At 51.6% G+C, this 24,305-nt stretch overlaps 1 protein-coding gene and 1 long non-coding RNA gene across 7 annotated transcripts in view; both read left to right on the top strand.

Annotated features, from left to right (window-relative positions):
* The window catches only part of MEGF11 (multiple EGF like domains 11), a 343,797-nt gene that overhangs the window by 87,690 nt on the left and 231,802 nt on the right, over nt 1–24,305 (top strand). The window lies entirely within an intron of this gene.
* On the top strand, nt 15,578–16,634 carry LOC144302884 (uncharacterized). The gene is made up of 3 exons (XR_013369883.1): nt 15,578–15,678; nt 16,241–16,396; nt 16,485–16,634. It is a non-coding gene; the product is annotated as an uncharacterized LOC144302884 (long non-coding RNA).

The following is a 24,305-nucleotide window of genomic DNA, read 5'->3' as shown; positions in this document are numbered from 1 at the left end:
GGGACTCGATCCCGGGTCTCCTGGATCAGGCCCTGGGCTGAAGGCGGTGCTAAACCGCTGAGCCACCTTGGCTGCCCTCCACGGGTGGTTTAAGAGATTTGCAAGGGTGATTTTGACTCTCTGTCATGTCTCCCTTACATGATGGCTTTTGGACTTAACCTCCACCCAAGAAGTGACTCGATCATGTTTCTTTCTTTTTCCATCTCCTTTCCTTTAAACGTTTTTTCCCTTTATTTCCTTTCCTGCTGAGGTATAACTTAGAAGCAGTGAAGGGTATAAATCTTAAGCACACAACTCAATGAATTTTGACAAATGGGTCCACCTGTGTGGCTCTCATTCTACTCAGGATGGAGGATACTTTTCTCACCCTGGGTGGTTCCTCATGCCCCTTCCCAGGCAATGGTGTCTTCCCTCCCAGGGGTGACTGTCATTGCCTCTTCTTGAACCTTGTGTAAATGGAATCATAGGGAAGCACTCTACGTCTGGCTTCTTGTGCTTCTCGCGCTCAGCGAAACACCACATTGTTGTGCATGGCTATAATTCTTTGCACGCTGCCGCATAGTATTCCTGAAGCTCTGCTACTGTGTTATTTAAAGGCAGTGATTATGGGCCATTCTTTCTCTTTTAAGTCTAAGTAAATTTTTAGTTGTAGCAAACTATGCATTACATAAAATTTCCTATTTTTCATTATTACGTGTGTATGTAGTTCTGTGGCAGTAAGTACATTGACATTGTACAACCATTACCACTGTCAGGCCACTTTCTTAATACAAACTGTCGGGTTACCTTCTAGTCCATCGTCTGGTCTCCAACCTTACTTCTCAGCATGGTTCAGCCTGACCCCTGGTCTTTGCTCCCCCAGCATCCTGTTTGCTCTATACTTATCACGGTGTGGTTCTGTGTTTTCCACACTGCTAGTGGCAAGCCAGGAGTGGGTCATTGGATCAACTCATTGGATGCCAACTCACCTTTTAAAGATAGGAAAATGGGGAAAAAAATAAGAATAAAGATAGGAAAATGGAAAATAGTCAATCACTTCATGGGTAGTGAAGGTAAATACAGCTGCGTGGAGCGTCTGATTTACACATATATGCATTTATATATTTGTGTCCAGTGGTTCATGGTGTCAAGAGTACTTCTTTTTGTGGGCTGTTTTCTGGGGGTGTGAAAGCCCCTGGTTTGGTTGTCTGTGAGGCACTGCCGTATGCCGCAACAGTGATCGCCCGTGATGGGTGCTCACCGAATGTCTGTGAGAGAATGGATATATGTCAGTCTGAGTGTCCACTCTTCTGCCTCCCTAGATTTTCTTCGGAGAGGGCATCTCAGGGCTCCTTGGCCTGGCCTCATGTCCCTGAGCAGATTCCAGTTTGTCTGTGTCTTTTTGGCTTGGACTCCAGCCTCCAGCAGCGTCTGGTCTGATGCAGAGAGAGAAGGACCAGCGCCCTCACTTAAAACACGATCATTAAGAAACATGGAGATTGCATCATTAGCTTTTCAAGCAAACACATCCTTCTGTTGAGTTTCCCACCATGGAACACTCCTCGGGCTCCTTTGCTCACATGACTGCCATGTGTTTCTGCATCTAGGGCTGTGCTGTTGATATTTTAGATCAAAAGTGAAGCCCCTTACATTTGTCCCTGTAACATTTCATCTTCTCCCATTCCAATCATTGCTGCAGCCTGTCAAGAGCTTTTGGGATCGTCATGCCACCCCGTCAGGTTCCATATTATTCAAGGATCTCGTGAGCCTGTGCTCTGGGTGTTTGTCTAAGTCATTGAAAAATCAGGTGCAGAACTTAGCCCTGTGACCTTGTGCAGAGAGGCTGCCTTCAGGATGGAAGTGTTCTCCTGGTCAGTGGGCATTGGGCTGCTCTTCCCTCTGCCTAGCACATTCCTCCTCCAATACCTGCACGGCTGGCCCTCCGGCCTCCTCCAAGCCTGTGCTCAGATATTACCTTTTCAGTGTGGTCTTCCAGAACACTGTTCCAAGTGCAACCCCTCTTTCAGCTCTGGAACATTCCATACCTTCTTCTGTGCTTTAGTTTTTGCCCTAGTGCTTATCACCCTGCAACATGTATCACTTTAATTTTCTTAATCCTTCCTTCTCTTCTCCCCACTAGAGTACAGGTGTTTCTAGGGCAGGAGTGTGTGCGTGTGTGTGTGTGTATGTGTGTCTCCTTTTAATACCTGGGACAGTAACCTGGTATGTCATAGGTATTCAACAAAAACTTGTCCAATGAATGAATAAATAAATGGCATCAGTAATTATACCCACCAAGTAGAGTATTTTAAATAAATAGAGTTGTTTATTTCTCACATAGCAAGTTTTCTGGAGGTTTAGTATCTGCTGCTGGCAAAGTGGTTCCATGGGGAAGAGCTAGGCTTTATTCCCTTTGACGACCATCCTTTGCAGGTTGGCGTGTTGCCTCATGGCTATAAAGTGGCTGCTGTACCCTCAGGCATGCTATCCATGTTCCCTTCATGAAGCGGGGAGAGAGGGGAGGCTTTTCCTCAAGAGGCTTTGTCCTTTTATTTAGAACAGAAAGTTCTCCTAACTGACTCCTCGAAACACTTTATTACCAGAACAGTGACATATGTCTACTTTTTCACCAATCACTAGCCAAGGGGGATGAGATCACCAATCTTAACTCATCCTTTTGGGGCTGCAGTGGAAGAGTCTCCGTCTATCATATAAACAAATCTGAGCTCAATTAGCAGAGAAAAAAAAGGGGAGAGGGAATGACTATACCATGAGAAAGATTGAACATCTTTCGGGAGATTTGTTGTGCTTTTATTGCCTTTTCCGAATCCAGAAGAATTGCGGTTAGTCTGACCTGCCTTATCCACAAGGGGCTGGCGTCAGGCTGTGGTGCCCACTGTGTCCTCCCCTAGAGCCTCTCTGGTTTCCCTTGACTAGCTCTCTAGAACCCAGCCCAGCTGAGACCCTGGTAATCCTTCCAGCCAAAGCTTTCCCCATCATCTCAGAACCTCACTTCCTTCAAAGGGTCCCATAGGGCACAATAACACCAAGACCCATGTCCCAAGGTCTGTCCTTGTCCTCTGGTGAGAATGTCACTGTGTACCCTCTGGCAGCCAGGGCTCAGGCCTGAATCTTCCCCTTCATCTTCCCGTGTGCTGTGAGGTCACTGAGGGTCCAGCTATGGTGGGGGATGGTGGCTGGGTTGTGTACAAGGTGTGTACACAGTGACCACAGTTGTGGGCCAAGTCAGGGTGCTGAATAACCTGGAAGGATTTCCCCTCCAAACTCCAAGTAATGGATTCAAAGTGCTTCCGTGGAGCACTGGATCTTAGGACTGGAGATCAGTTATTCATTCCTGAGGGTTCTTGATCTTTCTCTGGGCTCTGGGGCTCCTGGGGACAGCTCTAGGGGAAGGATGGGAATAAAATATTTCAGGATGGGTGCAATGGATGCCAGTGGAGCCTGGCATCAGCCTTCAGGTGGAAGACAGGACCCGTAGAGCGTTGTGTGAGTCACTGATTCACCAGCTCCCTGCTGCCCCCTTTATTCGTGAGAGGCACAGAGAGAGCCACCTCAATGCCGACGCTCTTCCAGACTCCCTGCCATATATATCTCCATTCATCTGTTAACAGACACTTAGGTTGTTTCCTTGTGCTGGCTGCTGTAAATAAGGCTGCAGGGAACACGGGGTGCAGATACCTCTTCGCGATAGTGGTTTTATTTTCTTTGGATCGATACCCACAAGTAGAGTTGCTAGATCATACGGTAGTTCTGTTTTTAACTTTTTGAGGAACCTCCACAGTGTTTTCCAGAGTGGCCGCACCAATTTGCATTCCCACCAGCAGTGCATGAAGGGTTCCCTTTCTCCACATCCTTGCCAACGCTTGTTATCTCTTGTCTTTTTGATGCTAGCCGTTCTGACAGGTGTGAGGTGATAGCTGTGTGGTTTTGATTTGCATTTCCCTGATGACGAGTGATGTTGAGCATCTTTTCGTGTCTCTGTTGGCCATCTGGATGTCTTCTTTGTAAAAGTGTCCATTCTGGTCCTTTGCCCATTTTAAAATTGGATTATTCTTTTGCTATTGAGTTATATGAGCTCCTTATATATTTTGGGTATTAACACCTTATCAAATAGATAGTCTGCGAAGTTTTTCTCCCATTCTATTAAGAGAGCTGCAGTCTAGGTTTGTCTGAAAACGCAGAGTTCAGAAGCTGGAGGGTGGAGGACTCAGAAATATTTAAGCTGGTTTTCTGGCCCATTTTATTTTATTATTATTTTTCAAGATGTTATTTTTTATTCATGAGAGACACAGAGACAGAGGCTGAGACACAGGCAGAGGGGGAAGCAGGCTCCCCATGGGGAGCTAATGTGGGACTCAATCCCAGGACCTCTGGATCATGACCTGAGCCAAAGGCAGACACTCAACCACTGAGCCACCCAGATGCCCCTGTCTCGCCCATTTTAAAATGTGAGTCCATGCCTGAATGCAGACCACTGTAGGAATGGGCCTGTCCCTGAAAGGGCAATGTCAGGTGCCCAAGGTGAAGGAGATGTTTGAGAGGCAGTGAGTTTTCCACCCTTCACCTTGTCAGAGCTGATGTAGCCCATGCTTCCCACGCCTGGCTGCTCATTAGGACCCTGGGGAAACTTTTAAAACAATCTGGCTTCCTAGGCTGCATCCTTAGAGATTCCTGAGATTCCCATCAGTGGGGCTGGGTGGGGACCCAGGAATCTGCATCTTCTAGATCTCTTTTCCCTCGTGCTACCCCAGGTGATTCTGATGTGCAGCCAGGTCTGGGACCCTGACCCAGAGGTGGGGTGCAAAAGGTTGTGGGTGCCTAAGGCAAGCAGCTGTTGCTGGAACCTGACACCCCCAAGTCCTGTTCTCAGTCCAAGGGGCAAAGTGAACAGGGTTTGAGGAAGCTGCTCTTGGGCTAGGTCCAGGGGGTTCCATCTGCCGGGGAGTGGGGACTGTATTTGTGTGAAGCCTGCCTTTGGAGAAGCAGAACTTGAAATGGTTGGCTGCAGTTAAACCACATTTCCTTAGCTTCCACACTAAGCTTCTGACTATTGACTCTGCAAAGGAACGCACATGGGTGACACCAACTCTGGACTCACGGATGTTCTTGGTAGTACTTCTGGTTTGGGGGGACGAAAACAATGCAGGGCTTAGAAGAAGCATTTTAAATACTTAGTCCCTTTCCTGGCAATATATTTATTAAAAATGAATCTTTGGAATCTGCAGCCACATGCATTTCCAGCCCATTTGCAAGTGGTTCCCACAAGCAAGCATTTCCTCAAAGGAACGGGAATGGTTGGGCCTCACCTGGGGAGCAGAACATTTCAGGGGGAGCTGCTGTGGGAGGGGCATCCGGGACCTCATTTAAAATAAAATCCTATTCCTCTGTTCCCATTACCACCTCAGAGGTTGGCATGTATATACAGCCCCATGCCCTTCTTTCCTTTAAAATAATAGAAAACGGCCCCATACTTTGCAGCAAAACTTTAACCTTCCCTTTAGAAATCAGTCCAAAAGGTCAGAGCTGTGCTCCTTGCATTTCCTGGGCTCAGCTGGGAACTGATTAAAGCTGCCAGCCCTGGCTTGTCAGCTTTGTCACAGACAACTATATAAATTCTTTGTTATTCACTTTGCTGTGTATTATAAATATATTTATCTTCCTCTGTCAGGCGTCTGCAGGACAGGTGCTGGGGGCTGGGAGTCCTGCTTAAGTGCTTCCAACAATGTCCTCTCTTAGTGACATCGGTGCCGCCGATGGGGGCAACGATCAGGAGATTCTGGACCCAGGACTGCCATAGGGTGGGGGCTGGTGATGCTGGTGGGGATGGGGAGAACAGTGGGCACAAAGCCTTGTATGTGGAAGGTGCCCCCCACCCCCCTCCCGGAGCTGATTTCCTGTGGCCAGATTGGTGTGATGCAGTGGTGCGATCTTGTGGTTCTGTGACACACACATGGGTGTGAGGTGACACTGATGGGGCAGGCACTTACACTTCTTCGCTCACTTTGACTAATGAAGGCAGAAGTTTTTGTTTGTTTCTGTTTTCTCATTCAAAGCTTAATGTCATTCTGCCAACAGTGATAGAGGAGAGTGGACAGTGGATGGGGTGGCTCTCTTCAGGAGTGAGGGGGTTGGGTGGTGGCGTGTGGCCGTGGAGAAGATCCCTCATCCCTGTATGATGTGGGAGTGCCACCTATGTTCTGATTCAGTGCTATTAGCATGTCTTCCATCCCAGCTATTTCCCTCTAAAATCTGTGCATGAGGCGGGCCTGGGTGGCTCAGTGGTTGGGCATCTGCCTTTGGCTCAGGCTGTGGTCCTCGGGTCCTGGGATTGAGTCCCGCATTGGGCTCCCTGCGAGGAGCCTGCCTCAGCCTCTCTCTCTATGTGTCTCTCATGAACAAATAAATAAAATCTTAAAAAACAAATAAAATCTGTGAGTGAGGTTTTGGCTTCATTTCTATAGATGGGGAATCATAAGCATCTGAGAGGTAAAATGACTTTATAGTCATGGGGTCTGGCAGGAGTCAGGGGTCTGGCTCAGGGTATGGGCTTTCCCTGAAGTGTGGCATGGGAGGAAGGGCTAAAACGTTGAGTTTCAGGAGCTCATGCTGGAAGCATCTGACTCATGGGTCCCAAGGACTCATTGGAAGGGATGGGGCTGGGGCTTAGAGGGGTTTCACACTGGCTAAGTGACCTTGGCAGGTCATTTCTTCTTGCTGAACTCTCTCATCTCTGGGTACATGGGGAATTGGACTCTGATGGTGAGGTCCTCTCAGCTTAGTTATCACCCATGTCTGGGATGCCCTGATTTTGACAGAGGTAGGCTCAGGCTCAGGCCCTAGAGGCTGGCATGGCTCAATGTAAGCTCCTGGACCAGGGAAGACTTGAATTTCCTGTTTTATTCAGTTGCAGGAGTTGATGAAGGCAGAGGGACTGAGAGGGGACAGAGAATGGGGATGCGCAGCCAGAGAGGCCCAAGATTCCAAAACAGAGGGGCTGGGAGGAGACTTAATGCAGAAAATGACATCTCATTATTGAGATGAGGGACCAGGGCCCTGCCCTGGCCTGCCATAGTGAAGGATGGCAGAGAAGAGGGGCGCAGCCGAGGCCAACACCATGTCTGTCTCTGCAAGTGACCTGGGACATGGCGGGGGGAGGCTTCCTACGGGGGGAACAAGAGGACCCAATGCTTCACATGCTGCTGAGAAGAGAGATTACTGGCTGCTCTGATTCTACTGTCTGAAGCCCTGTATTGAGGCTGTGCTGGAAGAAAGATATTGATGTTTGCAAAAGATAGTCCATGGAGTACCGAGGATCCTGTGTGGGGGAAAGTGCTGGGAGCAGCCAGGACATTCCATGGAGTACCAAGGATCCAGTGGGAGAGAAGGTGCTCGGAGCAGCCAGGACATTAGATGCAGTGCTGAGGAACCAGTGTAGGGATGGGGCTGGGAACAATCAGAACATTCCATGGAGTAACGAGGAACCAGTATGTGGGAAATTGCTGGGAGCAGCCAGGATATTCCATAGATTACTGAGGATCCAGTGCATGGGAAGGTGCTGGAAGCAGCCAGGACGTTCCATGGAGTACCACAGAAACAGTGTATGGGAAATTGCTGCGAATAGTCAGAAGTTTCCATGGAGTACCAAGGAATCAGTGTGGGTGAAGGTACTGGGAGTACTAAGGACATTCCATGGAGTACCAAGGAACCAGTGTGGGGCAAGGTGCTGGGAGCAGCTGGAACATTCCATGGAGTACCGAGGAATCATGTGAGGGAAGGTGATGGGAGAAGCCAGGACATCCCATGGAGTACCAAGGAACTGAAGTGGGGAAGGTGCTGGGAACATCTGAACATTCCATAGAGTACAGAGGAACCAGTGTATGGAAGGTGCTGAGATGATCAAGGACATTCCATGGAGTACTGAGGAACCAGTGTGGGGATGGTGCTGGGAACAGCCAGGACATTCCATGGAGTAACAAGGATCTGGGGCGGGGCAGGGGGGATGTTCTGGAGGAGCAAGGACATTCCATAGATTTCCGAGGATCCAGTGTGCCGTGAGATGCGGAAGCAGCCAGGACATTGCATGGAGTACCGAGGAATCATGTGAGGGAAGGTACTGGGAGTACTCAGGACATTCCATGGAGTACCAAGGAACCAGTGTGGGGAAGGTGCTGGGAACAGTCAGAACCTTCCATGGAGTACCGAGGAATCAGTGTGTGGGAGGTGCTAGGAGCAGCCAGGACATTCCGTGGAGTAACAAGGAGCCAATGTGTGGGAGGCTCTGGGAACAGTCAGGACATTACAGGAGTATGAAGGAACCAGTGTTCAGAAGGTGCTGAGATGATCAAGGACATTCCACGGAGTACCAAGGAACTGGTGGGGAATGGTGCTGGGAACAGCCATGACATTCCATGGAGTAACAAGGATCCAGAGTGGGGAAGGTGCTGGAAGCAGCTCGGACACTCCATGGAGTACCGAGTAATCATGTGGGGGAAGGTGCTGGGAATAGCTGGAACATTCCATGGAGTACTGAGGAATCATGTGGGGGAAGGTGCTGGGAGCAGCCAGGACATTCCATGGAGTACCGAGAACCAGTGTGGGGAAGGCGCTGGGAGCAGCCCCACCTGGCAAGGGCATGGAGATTCTGGCGGTGGAGGTGCTGAGTTGCGCCTGCAGGGTCCCGGGTGCTGTGAGAATTTCCATATGCTGGGCAGAGAGCCGGTTCAGGGCCTCTCAGGACCCTTCCTACTGGGAGACTCTGGGAGTCCAGGCCCCGTTTGCTAAAGGGACTGGAATGACCCAGATGCAGACATAGGCCTTAAGACCTGTCAGCATCGACACTTCCTTCCCTGACCACTGCCCCAGCGGCTCCCCCCCAGGTGGGAGAAGGCGAGCCTGGCTGGGTTGGTGGGGGCCACTCTGGGGCCCCAGCTCCCTTTCCCACCACTTGCCTGGAAGAGCTGCAGTCACCATAGAACCGTCAAACAGTGAAGGGCCAGAGTGCAAACAGGGAGACAGCGAGGAGGCTGCTGCCAGGTGAGAGGCGACAGGGAGAACCAAGGGGGACTCCAAGTAGGAGGGGCAGGCTCTCCGGGGGACGTCAGGTTTGGGCGTGTTGAATTTGAGACGTCTATTAGATATCCACGTAGGGAGATTGGAGAGCAAGATGGAAACACGTCCTGAGTTCATGGGCACAGCCCAGGGTAAAATTCTAAATTCGGGAGTGATCTGCGTCTAACAGACGTTCCTTAAGGCCATGAAACCAGAGGGGATTAGCAAGAGCTCGAATATCCGACCTCCGGTCCCTTATTTTGTGTTTGCATCACATCCTGAGTTCAGGGGGTGCTTTCTTCCAGGCTCACGAAGCCCTTTGTTAGGGCTGCTTTCCTGCACCCCAAGGCAGATAGGGGCAGATTCTCCAGCCGAGGCTCGAGCCCTGGCCCAGGAGGGTGGGCATCACTGCGCATGCTCCGCCCGCCTGGTTACTGCACAGCACGGTGACCCGTGAGCCTGGGGCTCAGCTCTGGTGACAGTGATCACCGAGTGGCCCAGGGGCCCATACGGGCCCTGCCCTTATGTCTCGAAATGACCTTGAGTCGCCTCAGTTTACACCTCTGGCAACCCCAGGCTTGGACAAGATCATCTCAATGACGCCTTGCACATCTGACATCCTGCCTCTGTGATTCTCATTGGGCCCTTGGTTTCCCCTGAAGGGGATCTTGCTGGCTGTCAGAGAACTCGATGCTTCCCTGGGGAAAGACAGGGAGTTCCCGCTGGAGTAACCAGGGAAGGAAGGCGTGTGTGTGTGTGTGTGTGTGTGTGTGTGTGTGTGTGTAATGGTTGTTGAAATATTGAACTACTTCCATACTGCTTGGTAAATAGCTGAGCTGCCTCCCCAGGCTCCCCGAGGGCTGCCTCTGGGTCACCTCCGCCTCTCCCCTGGGGTCCACCCTCCCTGAGACCACGCCAAGATCCGCCAACTTAACGGAGTACCCCCTGGCCCAGCAGTCCCTCTGCACTCCGCCAGTTGTTCGGGATTTTGACTCTCGCCCCAGTGTGTGTGTCCGTCCCTCTGGCAGGTCCCCAACAGACAGACCTCTGTCTCTGATGTAGCCCCCGCCCTTTGCTTCCCATTCTTGGAACATAAATATGATCCCAGTAAATAAAAGTGACCAACTGCATCTTTATGACGGGGAGTCGGAGCAGCCTCACGCTGGGATCCCTGTTAAATCCCCGGATGGCTTATAACCCAGATGTTGACAGATGTTGGATGGGTGTTCGGGCTGGTGGGCTCTTCCTTTCCTCTCTTGTCCGAAGACTCTGCTGATGAAGGCCGCGGCCCCCTGGCTCTCAGGGGCAGGGGCTGCTTGCCCACTGCTTCTGGAAGAGCTGGCTCTTCGTGGGGCCGACGCTGGTGGGTGGGGAGGAGCGCGCAGCAGCTCGAGTGAGCGGAGGCGGGCAGGAGAGCCCAGCAACAGCTCAGGTGTTAAACTACTGAGGTGGAAAATTGCTCTGACAGTTATGATGTTGTTGTTTCGGGTAGCAAGGGTCACACTATCATTTAGCTCAGCCACGCCTGTTGGCGCTGCCGGGCTGACTGTCTCCTGCGAGGCTGCTCATTGCCGGTGTCGGAGCAGGCAGGGGTTTGCACCTGTCTTTGGAGAAGTGGGCCGCTGGGGAGCTGGTGGGCAGCCCAGCCCCAGGAGGGGGGGGACCATCCTTGGGGTGAGCGGGACCCTGGGGCCTTGATCCCCTGAGCTGCTGGTACCTGTCACTGGGGCCTGGATTGGAACCCAGAGCCACCCTGTGGGAGGATGTGGGGAGCTGGCATTTATTGGGAGCACTTTTGGGGGCCAGCTGTTGAATATGCATGAGCTCCTGTGACCCCCCCTCTGCCACCCTGCCAGGTGAGGTGACCGAGGCTTGGAGAGAAGCTGCATATTGCTCAGGGAGCCCAGGAGGAAAACAGCCAGAGTTTGAGCTCTGCATCCTGACCCCAAAGCCCCAGACCCATTACTTCTTCATTCCCCAGACCCATTACTTCTTCATTCTTCCGGCGCCTCCTGCAGAACCAGGTGTGAAGTGGCTCCTCTGTACCTGGGAGAGCCTGGGAGTTGTTGTCATGGCCAAAGGGAGCGGGAAGTGCTTCTGTGAATCACGCCCCGAGTAGAGCTGGTTTCTTTCCCGAGCACTTCATCATGCCAAGGAGAACCTGCCTTGCTCTGCCCATCAGCCCATCCGCTAAAGAGCTTTTATCGATCACCTGTTCAGCTCCAAGTAAGACATCAATGCTGTGGGGAATGTGGAAGCCGTGTAAACCTGGGCTTTTTTTTTCCCCTGAAGAGTTGAGAGCCTGGGAGGAAGTGACAAGGAGCCAGTGTGGAAGGACAATCTTGCGTGGTAGAGGGTCTCCATTAGAGGACTGAGGAGGAGGCATGAAGGGGACCCAGGGCCAGAGAGGACGTCTTGGAGAACAGGAGAGGAAAGGTGGGAGCGTGATCCAGGCAGGGGATTGTCATGGGTGGAGTGCATACTTTCTTTCTTTCTTTTTTTTTTTTTTAAAGATTTTATTTATTTATTCACTAGAGACACTGGCAGGGGGAAAAGCAGGCTCCCCATGGGGAATCTGATTATGACCTGGGACGTGAGCTTAATCCCAGGACCCCGGGATTATGACCTGAGCTGAAGGCAGACTCTCAACCCCTGAGCCACCCAGGTGCCCCGAATAATTTCTATTTTCTCTGCCATGGAACATGGTGTCGGGAGGTGACTTACACAGCAAAGAAAAGTCCAGAAGCAGGTGGAGGTGGGGAGGCAAAGGAGGGGGAGGTCCGGGCTCAAGTCCGGAGCAGGAGCCCAGCTCCTGCAGTGAGCTGTCCCTGCTTTTTGTGTCTTTATTTTGTCTCTGTAAAATAGGAACCCTCTTTCATGCCCTTTCTGCCCCATGAGAGCACTAAAGATGCATTGAAGGGAGGGGTGTGACTTGAAGCCGAAGTGGCTTTTTATTGAACAAATGGAGACTCTGAGACATTAGGAGTGTGCTCACCAGTCACTACCTCACCAGCCCTGGCGATAGGCCCATGTTTCCTGGGGATCCGGTGATGCCCAGGCTGGGCTGGGAGCTGGAGGAGCGGCTGGGTAAGGTGGTGCTGCAGAGCTGGACGTCCCGGGGCAAAGATGCAGGCAAGGCAGGGGCTGCCAGGGCTGGGGCTTGGAACCTGGAGCAGACAGGTGGGAAGGTGAGCGGGTTCCTGCAGCAGCATCTGCCTGCACTGTCCTCAACTCCACCCTGCGGAGGGCTTTGTGCCACTCTGTGCCTGCGATTGCTTTTGGGATGGAGCCTGGCACTGAAGAGCATCTGGGCAGCAACGGAGTGCATTTCAAGGCAAAAAGAGTACCTCCCCCAATACCCCAAGACATTCCTTCCTTGTCTCTTGAATCTTTCCTAACTTCCACCAAAATTAAGTAGGGTGATGGTGGTGGATAGCGGATGGGGCTGATCATCTGACACCCGAGTTTTCATCCCAGTTGCATCAGTGACAAGGGCCCCATTTGAACAAAGAATGACTAGATTATGATTCAAAGTGTTCTCGCCCTCATACCCTAAGATTCCAGCAGGTTTCCAGGTGAACCTCAACATTCACGGATGCATCTTGCATCAGCTAACAAGCCTAATAGCAGTGCCTGCTATGTGCAAGCCACTCTCTTCGCAAGGGATAGTATCTGCCCACCCATGGACAAGGAGGGTGGCCTTCCTGGGGCTCCTAAGTCACCAAACCTGGGGGGAAAAAGCCCACCTCCCAGGCTCTGCGACTCCTCAAAGAATATTAATTATTCTCCAAGGAAGTCTTCATTCTGAGCCGTTCCCTTTCTCCGGTAATTAACATTACATGTCATTAACAGTCAGAGAACATTGTATGATCAAAGACAGCATAATTTGTAGCAAGATTCTGAGGAATAGCACAATATTTGTTAATTATGTTATTGATTCTTATGGTCTGGAATGCCCTAATTATTCCCGATCCCAACTGGACCCCACCAGGCCTGCCGGGCTGGCTTTGAACTGCTGTCCTCCCCTGGGTGGCCCGACCCCCTGCTCTGGGGCTGGTGGGACCGCAGCTTTCAAAGGGATCAGAGAAGCTCAGTGTCCCCGGAGCCACATGAAACGGGGAGCTGGTTGGGACGTGGGGGCTGCTTCTCCCAGGCTCCCACCGCAGCTCTGACGGAGTCAACTAGCGAAATGTAACATCTCGCTTTAATTAGCCAGATGCTGTTAATTGACTTCTTGGGGGCTCCAGCAGGCGCTGCTTCAGGGGAGCAGAGGGATGGGCATTCTTCTAGGCCCAAGGCCACTTGCTGCTTTTGAAGAACGTGCAGCCCTGGGTGAAGCTCTGGAGGCCTGGGGAGGGGGACAGGGGAGCCCCTGGGGGTGGGGCTTTAGCGGGTATGTCTTGGGTGAGCCTCTCCACCTGCTCTAAAACTGCTAAGTGGGCTGCTGGATTTCCATCAGTGGCATAATTACAAAATGATGCTTGTTTCTTAATCAGCTGTATTTATGAGGGGGCCAAGCTCCCTCCCTCTTGTTGCTGAATCCTGCAATTAACCTTTATAATTGTGTGACAGTCGGCTTCCCACTCCATGTTTTGTCTGAACCCTGGTGGGGCTGCACCCTGAGCGGTGCTGACGGGAGGTGTGGTCTATCTGGTTCACTGGGGGGCCTGGGAGTGGGGACGGGGGTGGGAGGTTAGACTTAAGCTGAAGAGATCCACGGACACCACCGTCGCTGGTCGGTAAAAACAGCTCCTCGCCAGGCTGTACCGATTCTTTCAAGCCCCACAGAGACCTTTGAGGTAGGTCCTATTAATATCCCCACTTTGCAGCTGGGGAAACCGAGATCGGAGCGATCAAGCGACCTTCACGTTCCTGGATTCAGGAATCCAGCCTGCGTAGACCACACCATGGAGGGTTTTTCCAAAGTGGCTTTTGGAGTGTTTCTGGAGAGTTTACTGAGCTCCCAAGTGCCTGTAACTGGGGTTATGGTTGTTTAGAAAGGGAAACGAGGGGCGGGGAAGGGTCTGTGGGTGAGAGCTGAGGGCAGAGGGGGAACAGAGGGGCCGAGAGAGTTAGTGCCCTAGGGCAGAGACACTCCACTTGGCCCTGTCCTGGGCATTTGCTTTTCCTCCTCTTGCCCGCTCTTTTCCACATCTCCTTACAGCGCTGGAAACTGAGGCCCTGGGTAGGGAAGTGACCTGACCAAGGGCTTCCCACTACTCATGGAGGATCCATGGCCAGGAACCAGCCATTATTTGTTGAGTCCCTTAGTGATGGAGAGGTGGGAGAGATGGTTCCTGCCTCCAGCAGCCCCTGCTCCAGCAGGGGCTATCAGATCACGGGATGTCCTACCACGGGGACGGGAGGTGACCAGAGACCTGGCGCCAGCCCTGCCCTCTCCCCCTGCACCCTCCAGTCCCACCCTCAGTAACAGCTGGCACAGCACAGATGTGGTAGATGCCAGGCTGCTGTGGGGAGTCAGTAGGGAGACACTGGCTGAAGGGGTGACACTGAAGGGAGACACTGGGGTGGGTGTGGAGTCAGTGCAATCTGGAGATTTGACCACAGAGGGACATTGTGCCCCAGGCCCCGGGTAGTAGCCCTGCCCTGCGCCACCAGCACCATTGTGCCTGCCCCAGCCCCAGCCCATCTGATCCCTTCTCTAGCTGTGTCTCAGCCAGTGGGAAATTGCTTACTTCTCTTTCTGCATTCCAAGGGATCCTGAGAGGGGACACTGGCCAGAGGAAGGGTCGGATAAGCTGAGACCCGAAGGTCTCTACATAAATAATTTCACATAAATGCGATTGTATCATGTGCGTATTTTAGCTCGTTCTTAAATTTTTTCCCCTTTAACTTGCCTCCATCTACCCTTTTACCCTGCATCATGTCCCCACCCCTTGCCCACAACGCCCTCCGTATTCTTCTGTGTCATGTACAGACAGGTATGTGTGTGCGCGTGCGGATTGTTAGCTTCAGAAAACAGCGTGATGCTCTCTGGCCTCTGACTTTTTCTCTTCCCACTACTCCCTGACAATTCTTCCAACTCAACCAGTTTTGCTCTCATTCATTCCTTTTAGTGGCTGCCAAATATTCCATGGTGTGGATATCCATCCATTATTTAAATTTTTTTTATTTCCCTATTAATGCGTCCACTTCTACTTTTTATATATATATCAGGAAAGGATCTTTTGAAAATACAACCCTGGCCAAATAGATCCCTTACTTAAAACCTTTCAGTGGTTGCCCATTTATCTTGGTGCAAGGTCAAAGGCCAGTTGTGTTCTGGGACTGACCCTTCTCCAGCTCATCCTGCACAACCACGGCCTCAAACTCTGCTCCAGCCAGAACGAGCCAATTTTACTTCCTCAAGTGCACTCCCTCTTTCTCCCTCTGCCTGGAGCACTCCTGCCCTACCTGGCTGACTCTTTGGCCTCCTTCATGTCCCCCATGTGTGCGCCTTCTCAGATCCCTTGACAATGGCCTTGGACTTGATCTTCTCATAAGTTCTAGAACTTTGTGGTTACAAGTTGTTCCGTTTCCTTTCAAATGTTAGCATCTGACCGGGCATGTTATGTATCCAGGTCCTTGCCGAATGCCTGGCATCTTCTAGGTGTGAACAATTGAGGAAGGGTGAGGCTTCAGTCCTTGGGAGGAGGCTGGCAAGAACCCTGGATAGGGCCATCGTGTAAAGAAGGTGCTGGTTGGAGAGGGGTGGTAAATCAGAATTTTGGAGCAAGGAGCAGGGACGAAGCCAGATTGTTAAGGCCTAGGCCATGGGAGGCAAAGAGTTGGGGAGGGCAAAGTTAGGCTGGGACTTTGGAATAGATGAGATGACTGAGGTTCACCTTTGGGTCTCACTGGCAGCAGAAGAGGCTAGGGGATGATCCATGGACCTTGCAGCTCTGACCCAGCCACCATCCCTCCCGAAGCTGAGGTCAGGAAGGGTGTCCACATTATACCTGTCTTGGCAAGAATGGCTTCAGGAGTGGGATTTTGCTGTGAGTTTTCAGGTGGGAGCCTTATGGGAACCCATACAGAGTAGTTAGAGGAAGCAAAGGCAGGGGAAGTGGGCAAAGAGAGGGTGAGAAGGAGACATGGTAATTCCTTGAGAAGGTGCTGATTTGTAGACAAAACAGGAGCAGGACAGAGAACCTAATCTGGTTCCTCTGCTGCCACTGTCTTCCGGCTAAAGTATGCTCCATGGAGTGATGCCAGCCTATAAGCTGTCGGGTCTCAGAGACATAAGCACAGAAATTAAGAGGAAGCAGCTTGATAGCAACTTGACATTGATACAGTCAGTGGATTCCTCTCATTGGATGGAGTAGAGACCCTGTGGCAGGTGGCAGTGGTGAGTCGCACTTGGCACACACTGCATGGGGCTCTGTACTCTATGACCACTTGCCAGCCATGTCTTATTGGAAATGTAACTGTTCTAGACTATGAGGAACTTCCATCCAAATGGTGACCGTTGGCTTGTCACTACATGTCTCCCAAGGGCAGAGCAAGAGGACACGCATCTTCTCAACAGCCAGAAGGAGGAACTTCTGTTAGACACGGGTAGGAATTAAAAGCTATAATTTGCTGTGGCTATTGTCTGGAAGAAATGTCGGCTCTTCCTCTGAGGTCTTGAGAGAGACTGTCCCTTGCTGCCTGGAGAGGAGGGGCCAACCAGGACATCTAGAACAACCTTCCTGTTGGAAGCCAATAATGATAATACCTAGCACTTGTGTCATTCATCATACCTTCCAAAGCACTTTCACTAGCATTATCTTTTTGATCTTCCTAACCACTCTTCAGATCAGTCAAAGCAGGAGTCACCATCCTCACTTTGTGGACTAGATAAGATCAGAGAGGTCAAGTCAGTTTCCCAAAGTTAGCCAGCAAATTCGAAACAAGAAAGGATAAGAGACAACACCCAGGCTTTTGTTGTTGTTGTTGTTGTTGTTGTTGATTATGTTTTAGATCAGTGGCACAGGGGTATGGGGGGAACTGAAGAAGCCAACAGTGTGGACAGTGGCTGCTCTTCACTGGATGCCCAACAACGACAGCAGCGATGCTTGTGGGGTTTTTATAGTGTATCAGATACTGTGTATAATTACCTCATTTAATTTTCGTAATGGATACAATTACCATCTCCATTTGCAGATGAAGAAACAGAGTCTCTATAAGATTAAGTCATTTGTCCAAAGTCACTCAGGTAGTAATTAACAGAGCTGATTCTTGATTCACACCAGCTGACGCCAGGGCACGTCTTGTATGCCACTAGGCCGCAAGCCAGCCAACACCCACACGTGGTCCTCCCTGGGGCCCAGCGCGGCCTGTGCCCGCTCACCGATCCCCTACATAGAAACTGAGGCTTGGTCACATTAGAGCCCTGTCTTACAGCCACACACACTTAGTGGACTTTCACACACACACACACACACACACACACACACACACACGGCCCCGATCAAGATGGGTCTTGCTGATTCCTGACCTTCCCTCTTCTGGCACGTTCTGCAGCCTCTCTTCGGCCATCAGCTCTGCTCCAGCCAGGCCGCACAGGTGGACAGGCTGTGCGCATGGGTCGGCCCACGCGTTGGACCTGGCTTGCACCTACCCCTTCTCATCCCTTGGAGAGGACTGGAAAGTCAAATGCATTCAGCACCTGGCAACTGCTAATTATTAACGCCTGAGCCGCTGGCAGCTCCTCGTTATGTCACGTCACACAGAAGATTTATGGCCACTTTGAAAGTGGCTTTGAAATGAGACAAAACTCAATATTGAATTTTTTTCATCTCCTCCTCCCTCTAGGGTTTCAGGGCATATGATATCAGCTTCCTCCCCATTAGCATATCTCTAACGAGCTCTTATTAAGGTGAATTTCATCCCAGCTCTCAGAGTTTTCATTAGAGGAGGGAGGGGGAGGGAGGGCAAGACACAGGCAGATGCAGGGACCTCAGGGCACGGGGACCTCTGGCTCGGGGACCGGGGGGACCTCACTTGGCTCCAGCCTCCTCCACGGGAGCACCGTTCTCTCATCCATGCAGGAGAGTCCCTGCTGCTTTTCACTGTGGGATTGGGAAAAGGGACACAGGCAGTTAAGCAGCGAGGCTCACCATACAGGAGGGCCTGGGTTGGCTCAGCCACTGCCCAGTGACAGGCAGGTTATCACTCTTCTTTGAACCCGTGCAGTGGGGACTGTGGCACCGGCCACGTGGCTGTGCTCTGTGGGGAGAAATGGTGTCTACTTTGTTCACTGCTGTAGCTTTAGTGCCTGGCACATCAGAGATGCCCAGTAAAGCAGTGGTGGAGTAGACAGATGGGTAGAGGGAGGGATGACCGTGTTGTCCCACAAATGGGATTGGCTGCGGGTGCCAGGGCACCTGGTAAATGTTTCCTCATTGGCCATCTATGATTGGGCTTGAGTGGGGTGGACTGGTGTCCAAGGCACTCTAGCAGGCCTGGGGGCGGGTGGGGGAGCTACAAGCCCCGCTGCCCTGTGTCTGTTGCCATATAGATGTACTACGGGAGAGGCTGATGGGCATTTCCATTACAGCAACTCTGCTTTTTCATCTGGGCCTGTCTGGCTTCTTGAAGGTGGCAGGGAACTTCGCCAACCGCTTAGCAGCCCCTTGCTTTTGCCACCCACAGACACTTTGATAGGGTGAGGGCGCCCTGTGGGTCCAGGGCAGAAGCACAGTACCAGTAGGAAGGAGGTACCCAGTAGGTACCTGTGCCATGGGGTGAATCTGGAGAAAGAGACTGAGAAAGGTCATCCGCTTGGTAAGCTTTCATCTTGATGAGGGCCACAGCCCCTGCCTTCAGGGGGTCCTGGCGGGTGATTCTCACCCTTGGCAGCTCACTAGAATCATCTGAGAAGCTTTTTTTTTTTTAATAGTGATGTCCAAGCTCCACCCACACAAATTTGGTTCTCGCTGGCTTGGAGTGAGGTCCTCAGCATGGATATTTAAAATGTTCTAGGTTGGGATCCCTGGGTGGTGCAGTGGTTTAGCGCCTGCCTTTGTCCCAGGGTGCGATCCTGGACACCCGGGATCGAATCCCACGTCAGGCTCCCGGTGCATGGAGCCTGCTTCTCCCTCTGCCTGTGTCTCTGCCTCTCTGTGTGTGTGTGTGTGACTATCATAAATAAATTTTTAAAAAAAATTAAAAAAAATAAAATGTTCCTAGATGATTCGAGTGAGCAGCCAGGGTGGGTACCACTATTTAGTGTGTGTGTGTGTGTGTGTTGGAAGGGGGATGCTAGATATCTTGCCCAGAGGGGACCCCCCACCACCTGCCCCCCACTGGGAAGAGAGCCTCAGCCCTTGCCCTGAGCTCTGTGATGGAAGCACCCTGATTTCTTCCTCAAGGACAGAGGAGATGCCAGAGTGAGGGTGAGGCAGCCACCTCTGGACAAATGTTACCCAGTCCCTGCTCCACTACTGAAACTTTGGGGCGCTTCTCCCCCCCATCTGCCTCAGGGTCCTCCTCTCCAACAGGCACCTCTAGGAACAAATGAGACTTGCAGATAAGGATGTGCTTTGTAAAAAGCCTACAAGAAGGTGAAGGATTTTTAACACCAGGAGACTCTGCAGAGCGGTCTCATTCGTCCTCGGGAGAGAGGGCTGGTGGAAGTGGTTTCGGAGGGCCCCGGGAAAGCAGGGCAGAGAGGAAGCTTCCCTGCAGCCCCCCACTCTGCCCCTCCAGCTGGTCGCCTCCTCTGGGCCCCTGTTTGGAGGAGGCAAAGGAATACCTGCGGGGAAGGCTAGAGCAGGTGGCAGGGAGAGACCCCGGCCAGCCACTCGCGGTCCTCTCTGCACCCAAGGAGAGAAGGCACCCCGGTGCCAGGGTTGGAATGGGCTGGAAAATCAGCTGACACTGGGGTTCTTTGAGGAGCTGGTAAATTCAAAGTCCCCAGAATCCAACATGCCTCCAGGGGAATCTCTCCTTCCCCTTGTCCCCAGGCTCCCTAGGCCTTGCCACCACCTCCACCCCCAGCCCCCCGCCCAGGGGCTCTGCTCAGGGGCCTCCCTTCCCTTTCCTGTGGCAGGGTGGAGCGGGAGGGGTGCTGGATTTGGGGTCCGCTCTGCCCTCAGCTGTGTGCCCTTGGGCAAGTCTCTTTTCTTTCGGCCTCCCTTCCCTCATGCAGAAAGAGACCTGTTGTTGATTCATTGATCTAATCCTTGGCCAGTTATCAAACGTATATTGATACCAGCACTGGACCAGAGGCTGAGGGCACCAGGAGGGAACCCCTCTTCCCTCTCACCTGCTCTTGCTGCAAAGAATCACCGTGGAATCTTTTTGAGCTATAAGGGACCTTAGTGAGAGTCCAGGCTGGGCTCTAAAACAAAAGAACTGTCACTCAGCATCCTTTTATACACGGGGAAACATGGTCCCATGGCTGGTGGGTGATTGTAGAAAGCTCAAACTCAGGCCTGTAAGCCCATGCCCTCTCCTCAGATGAGCTCACTTACTTGGAAAGCGATTCTAGCCCCTTCTTATCAGGAAACAGCCCAGAGGGGTACAGTGACTCATTCAGGGTCACACAGCCATTATGCCAGACCCAGTGAGAGGCCTGGTTCTGGGTTTCTTTGTCCCTGGCTGGGTGCTCAGCTCAGAGCCCATGGGTGCCTTGTCAGCAGATCTGTCCCCTCACCGGTTCCCCCTCAGCAGCTGTGCCAGGCTGGTGGCCACGCTCGCTCCCTTGCCCTTCCCGCATTTATACGCCGCGACACATAGATGCACAGCTCTACCATTTGGCTTTAGTGATTGCTCCACAGTGGGTGAAATTGGTTTGAAATAAATGTCCCCTCTGCCTTCTTCCCTCGAGGTGATTTGATCCTCATCTTCACTTTGTGGAGCCATCCAGAGTGTGGCACGCGCCTGTTCCGTCGAGATATGTCCTTTTAGATGCAAAGATGATGCCTCGGCTACAGCTGGGCGAGATGTTTCTTGAGAGGCATGCTGAGGTGGCTGCTGAACCCCACCTGGGCACGGCCCCTTCCCGGTTGCCTCTGGATGCAGCCCAGCCCCGGGGGGCTCCATGCGTGGAGCTGAGTGTTAACAAGGGCTGACAGTGTCCTCAGCTTTCAAGGTTATTAGAATATTTTCCATGTGGAGCCCTGAATGGGGTGAGCCCTGCTCATTCATGGGGCACAGACCACTGCTCTGCCTTGCTAGGGCAATGGCTCCTTCTGTAATAGAACAATCTCCTCATCTTCTGAAGGCTGGGGAGATACAGGGGGGCCATGGGCTCAGTTCTGCATCACATTCAGATCTCTTGGCAGTTACTGCTGCCAATAGCACCCAAACTAGCCCTTTAGGGGAGAGAGTAAGGGGTAGGGCTTATCCCCATGGGCCCTGTCTTCAAAGCACAGCTGAGGGCGGGATTGACACATTAAAGAAGGTAGTTAGGCTAAGGGATGACACAAGGGGACACAGAGAGAGGGTATAGTAAAGTAAGCTAATCTGGTCGGTCCAGGGGGTCTGGCTTCCTCATCTGTATCCTTGGTTGTACCCAGGAGCATCACCCTGCCCGGTGATGTTCCTGTAGAGGAAACATGCAGCCCCACCCCCCACCCCCCCCGCCCATCTTTTGATGTCAGAGCTGTAGGAAACTTAAAGACCATCTAGAACTTTCTCAGCCAGGTTCCAGGGAGAATTCAGCCCTAGTGCCCTATGACATCCGCTCTCTGTAATGGATCCACTTTTCTCCTAGGCATCTAGAATGGTATGTGCTATGTACCATCCTTGGAAAAGTTGAGAAAATAGTCCATCATTTTCTGGGTTCTGTGGTTCAGATGAGGAGCTCCAGCTAATACAGGCGTCCTCTCCGCTAACAAAGCACTGAGGAGGCAGGAGACTTGCTCAAAGTCACACAAGATAGCACAGGCTAGTCCTTCTCTCACCATACTGTAGTGTCCTCTCTTCTCTGCCCAAATTTAGTGAGCTCAGAGGAGGCTTTGGTCCAAAGAGATGGCCCATCCCTCCCCCAGCATACCATACATGGCACACATACACACACGTGCACACAGACAGACAGACAGACACATACACACAGAGGCTCTGATTCTGAAGAGCAAAGCCATAATCGGAAGTACAGAGATGGATGAGCCCTGAATTCAGAGCCAGATCATTCACTTCCAAACTGTGAGGCTCTACAAACAGAGATCATAACACCCATTTCCTGGAGCTACTGTGAGAACGGAGTGACATCGGCCAGGTGCCCAGCGCAGTGTCCACAGACCCAGTTCCCACCTCCCCACCCCTCTCTCTTCTCCCTCTCTTGGCACAGTCAAACCTGTGTCCTATGTCGGAGGCCTATGTTGGTTCTCAGGCTTCTGGCCTGCCCTCCACTCTTCCTACGCATTGAGTCCTGCGTGTGTGATGGCAGATTTAGAGACGTGTGGGCACACCACAGAATTAGGAGTGTGTTGTAGACTTGGCACAAGTTTCCTATTGGTGAGTCAGCCTATCAGAGGTTAGCACTTCACAGGCGGGTGCCTGCCTGGGGTAAGGGCCAACCCCGAGAAGCTGGAGCTGGAGGGGAAACCTGCCCCACAGCCATTTTGCCTTGAGAAAGGGATTGGTCAGATTTCTGAATTTCCTATTGAGTTCGAAGGGAGGCCGAGAAGACTTGGTTCCGATGCCTGGTACCCAAATCCTTTTGCAATATGCCCTTTCCCCTTCTGGCCTTGGTAAGTGGATTATATTGAGTGGGAACAAATCTCTTTGGATTTGTTGGAATTTGGCATGATTTTGGGTTGTGGTTCCTAAAGGCCTTGTCTTGTTCAGGAGTAGGTAGGAGAGAGGGAAAGGAAGCTAATGAGTTACCGGCGCAGAAGCTAGCCCTGGTGACTGTTTCCCAGGAGGGCCCAGAATGGGGAAGGCCCCGCTCATTTGTGGGGCAGGAACCACTTCTCTAGGGTGGAAGCACACACTTGATGAGAACCAAGCCTGATGGGCACCACTGGGCGTGATTAGCTGTACAGTGGCATTCCGGTTAATCGAAGGCTCTACTTCATTGGGGTTAGACTACATTGTCTTCTCAGACACTGGTGCTCAGGATTGCTGGTGCCCAGCGAGGCCTAATTCTGTGACACGACTCAGATCCTCCTCTTCCTCCCTCCTCCTGACCTGCCAGGCCTCACCTAACCACCTTAGTCCACGCTGTTCCGTAGAAGCCCTCAGAAGGAACTGCTCTGACATGTTAAGCTTTTTAATTTCACACACACGGCGTGTATATGCCCCCAGACAAAACAGAATTGATTTATAATTCTCTTAATGGAAGCACAGGCTTTAGTTGCTCTAGAAATAGATCGTTACCTCTGCCACCTTTTGTAATTTTTTTTTCCTCCCATTTTTTTTTTTCACACCACCATGGTCTAAAAATATGACGCTTCATTTCAGCCTTCTCTCGTAAGCCACTCATTGCCAGACGTTTCTCTTTAAGCCTTTAATTTATAGCATGTTTGTTCAGTTTTGCTTCATTAATTAATGTTCTTCCCAGGCCCCCATGCCAGAGTCTTTGTGTAATGCTGTCTTACAGTAAGCAGGTGCTTTTATCCTTAATGAACAATTTCCTGGAAAATACTGAAATAAACAACAAAGAATCAGGCCAGGAACACAATGAATCTGGGAGTTGTGTGCCATTCTGTAGATTAAACCTGGAAGATGCGGAACATTTTTTTTTTTTTTTTTTTTTTTTTTTTATTAATCTGCTACAGTGCTGTGTTCGTGGTTCCTTCCTTGGGGAGGGTGTGTGGGGTGCTGAAGTTCTGGAAGGCAAATGAGCTTCCTGCTCCTCCAGGAAACCAGAGTTCAGAGGAACTGTTTTTTAACACAAACGCATGCAGCTGTGGAGATGATTGTCAGATGCAGCGCAAGCCAGAAGCGCAGCCAAATTGGCCTCTGGTTCCAGACTTGGAATCCTCTGGAGCTTAGGCTGTGGGTCAGCAGGGCCTGGGCTGAGCCAGACTGCCACCTTCTTGCCACCATCTTCTTTTAAATCTTTTTCTTTTTTAAGATTTTATTGATTGATTGATGAGAGATACAGAGAGAGGCAGAGGCATAGGCAGAGGGAGAGATAGGCTCCCCACAGGGACTCGATCCCAGGACCCCGGGATCTCCATGAGCCAAAGGCAAGACGCTCAACTACTGAGCCACCCAGGCGTCCCTTGCAATTCCTCTTCTGTCCTCTCTCCTTTCTGGCAAACTTTCTCCACCCCAAGGGGGCAGCTCTCGGGCCAGGGACCCTAATAAGGACTCATTCT

Source organism: Canis aureus, chromosome 32 (genome assembly GCF_053574225.1).
Source record: "Canis aureus isolate CA01 chromosome 32, VMU_Caureus_v.1.0, whole genome shotgun sequence".
Lineage (NCBI taxonomy): Eukaryota > Metazoa > Chordata > Mammalia > Carnivora > Canidae > Canis > Canis aureus.
This window is presented reverse-complemented; position numbering and strand designations above follow the sequence as displayed.